Genomic DNA, 3,440 nt, shown 5'->3' with positions numbered 1-3,440 from the left:
GTATTCTTTGGGCAATGAAGAGCACATCCCAGGAGGTGTGATCAGTACGAATCCAGAGACTTTGGTGTACTAACTGGGAAAGGGATGCTGGTTCTACCCTCAGATTCACAGATAAGAATCATCTGCAGAGAGAGGACCAGAGTCACGACAGTTAGAGACTGGCAGATCGGAGGCCTTCCTTGAGCCTTTGAATCCAGGCAACTGTGAAGTTGCTTTGTACTGGTTAGATTTTTTTTTTTTTTTTGGTCAGTGTAGAAGGAGCTGCGGGCTGCGTTCCTGTCTGGCTAGCTTATGCCCCGAAATAATAACACAGAAACTGTATTCTTTTAAACACTGCCTGGCCCATTATATCTAGTCTCTTACTGGCTAACTCTCATATCTTGCTTTAACCCATATCTAATAATCTGTGTAGCACCACAAGGTGGTATCGTACCAGGAAGATTCTAGTGTATGTCCATCTTGGGCTGGAGTTTCATCGTGTCTGGCTCACTTCCGTTCTTCCCAGCATTCTGTTCTGTCTACTCTACCCACATAAGGGCTGACCTATCAAATGGACCAAGGCAGTTTATTAACCAATGAAATCAACAGATTGACATATGACCTTCCCACATCAGGTCAGGTTGACAGATGTTGGGGGTCATCTGGAGTACTAAAGGAGGAAAGGCCTCCATTAGATTGGACTGTAGGCAAGTGTATAGGGGTAATTTCCTTTTTCTTAAAGAACCCTACACAGTGATATTTTATTTATCTTTTAATAAATAAAGTTTGCCTGAAGATTAGAAGGTGAAACTAAGCCACTAGAGGCCAGGAAGGGGTGTAACACTTCTTTAATCCCAGTATTAGGGAGTCACATGCCTTTAATCCCAGCACTGAAGAAGAATATAAGTGGGAAGAGACAGAGGCTCAGGGCTGTAGGTGCCTTTGAAATATCAGCAGCTGCTGTGCCCTGTTCTTGCACAACCCGAATAATCGGTGACTTTTCTTTAAAAAACTTTCTAGTATTTTTCCCAGAAATACATGTTAATTTATGGTTTGTTTCTAAGATTGTGGGAATGTGAATCTGAGTATTCCATTGCTGTAACAAATCATATCTAGGGGTGTTTTCTTGATGAATGACCGATGGGGGAAGACCCAGTGCACTATCACCCCTGAGCCAATGGTCCTGGATGGATAAGAAAGCAGACTGAGTCAGCCGTGTGGAGCAAGCCCGTCAGCAGATTTCCTCTATGGTTGCTGCTTGAATTCCTGCCCTAACTTTCATTTGACTTCTTTGCACAAATCCATTCTTTCAGTCTGGTGGTGATGCACACCTCCAATCCCAGCACTCAGGGAGGCAGAGGCAGGCAGAACTCTGTGAAACCCTGTCTCAAATAAAAAACAAAAACAAACAAACAAAAATCCATTCTTTCAACTGAGCAAATTTCTTCCATCCACTGTTAACTTACTAGCAAAGTGTAGGGATTCAGAAAAATGGTTTTTTGCTTGTTTGATTTTTGAGACAGGGTCTCTCTGTGTAACAGTCCCAACTGTCCTGAAACTTGCTTTTTAGACCAGGTTGGCCTTGAACTCACTGAGATCCACCTGACTTTGCCTCCCAAGTGCTAGAATTAAAGGTGTGCACCACCACCACCTGGCTAGAAAAATATTTTTTTAAAGGTACCAAATGAAAGAAATATCTGAACATCCTTCTAAGGACTAGAAAAGCTATTTGAACATGTTTTTATTGTTTTTTTTTCTTTGAACCCTCACTATGTATCTTTGGCTGGCAAGGAACTTGCCATGTGGACCATGGTGGCATGAAACTCACAAAGATCTACCTGTTTCTGCCTCAGAAAGCTGGAATGGTGAAGGGCATGAACCACCAAATCCAAATTCCTTGGGTTTTAAAATTTCTAGGATAGTATGTAGTCTAATTTATTTCAGCTATATGACGACAGATGTAGCTTCATGGATTGGCCAACACTCAATGTCTACCTTATTGCATTGTCAGTGTTTTTAAAACATGTCATTAACAAAACATAATTACGATACGATAAATTTTTGTGATGCCTTTCCACCAACACATGACAAAAGTAACAAACCAATGATCTTATAGCCAAGATCCCTACCTCATGTCTCCACTATTACTTGTCCATGTTTAAAGTGATAAGAGAAACACACCAGAAATTACTTTTTTTTGTTATTGTTACCGTTCCTAGAGAAAATGTTGCCTTGGATTTGTGCTCAAGTAAAATTGCTATTCAAAGAAAATAAAAAACATTAGTTTTAAATTTATCATTTATAAGTGGCAATAGTTATTTAACCAGAATTTCGGTATAACGTTGGAAATGAGGATCAAAGTGAATTTGTTCTTTTAGAAGCAATCAGTTTCTAATGACAGTGTTTTCTCCTGATAGGATCACGATCAAATGTGAGCACACTTTCTGTAAGCAAATGGAAGAGGTCATCTTCATCACCACCATATAATCTCTATCCAGGTTGTGCAGCTCACCATACCATTCTTTGGAGTTGTTAACAGGTATCTCTGGCTGTCTCTCTAACTGTCTCTAGTTCCCTCTCCCCACTGACCAACTGGGAGACATCGAATACTATTCCGGGTCTTGAAAATGCTCAAGGCACGCTAACATATTTTAGAATGTGAGAAGTCTTGCAGTTAGAGATAATCTGCTCAAATTTGCTTAGCCCAGCATTTCCCCAAAGTTAACTTTCTCAAGATTAACTATAGCGTTTCACACCCCTCCATACAACCCCACCTCCAGACCCCCCATTCCTCAAAGCAACTTTGGGAACAGCTTGCAGAACTAACTCCATAAAGCAGAGTTTGGGAACTCTACTTTAGTGGTTTCTATCCCCACAGACTTTGCTGTCTGAATAATATATAAGGAGTTTTGAGTGACAATTGCACCCATTTGAATATATCTCCAACTGACTCCAAAATTAGAAGTTTGAAATGCAAATTTTCGGAAAGCAAACTGTCTTTCCCATCTAGACATGCTGCTGAGATGTATTTGATTTTGTATAGGCTCCTATCCCTCGTCACCATATCTGCTATAGGTTACAGGTGCAAAAGACTGATAAACATTGAACACAAATATGATTAGCTAGGTTTAAATTCTATGCAATAGAGATCCCTGACAATCTTAATACAATGACTGCATACTTGATTTTGTTTATCTACATAGTTCTTTGGTATATGCCTCTTGGGACAATTGGGATAATGGAGACCTCTTCATTTACCCTCTGTACAAGATGTGTATTGTGCACCTGTTTTCATATGGGGGAAAATATGGGGCCTTTTGTACTGAGCCTCCGATATGGCAGCAGAGAATCTTCAAACATACTAGAAGTCTAACTTCACATAGCTGTTCTTCAATAAACTTCTCTACTTAGCTACTTGGCTATGCATTAAATCTTCGCATACACAGAACAATAAAAACAGG

Source organism: Microtus oregoni, unplaced genomic scaffold, assembly GCF_018167655.1.
Source record: "Microtus oregoni isolate MIOR12 unplaced genomic scaffold, Mior012 000002F_ref0000024, whole genome shotgun sequence".
NCBI classification, from domain to species: Eukaryota; Metazoa; Chordata; class Mammalia; order Rodentia; family Cricetidae; genus Microtus; species Microtus oregoni.
The sequence above is the reverse complement of the archived record's forward strand: the minus strand, read 5'-3'. Positions refer to the sequence as shown.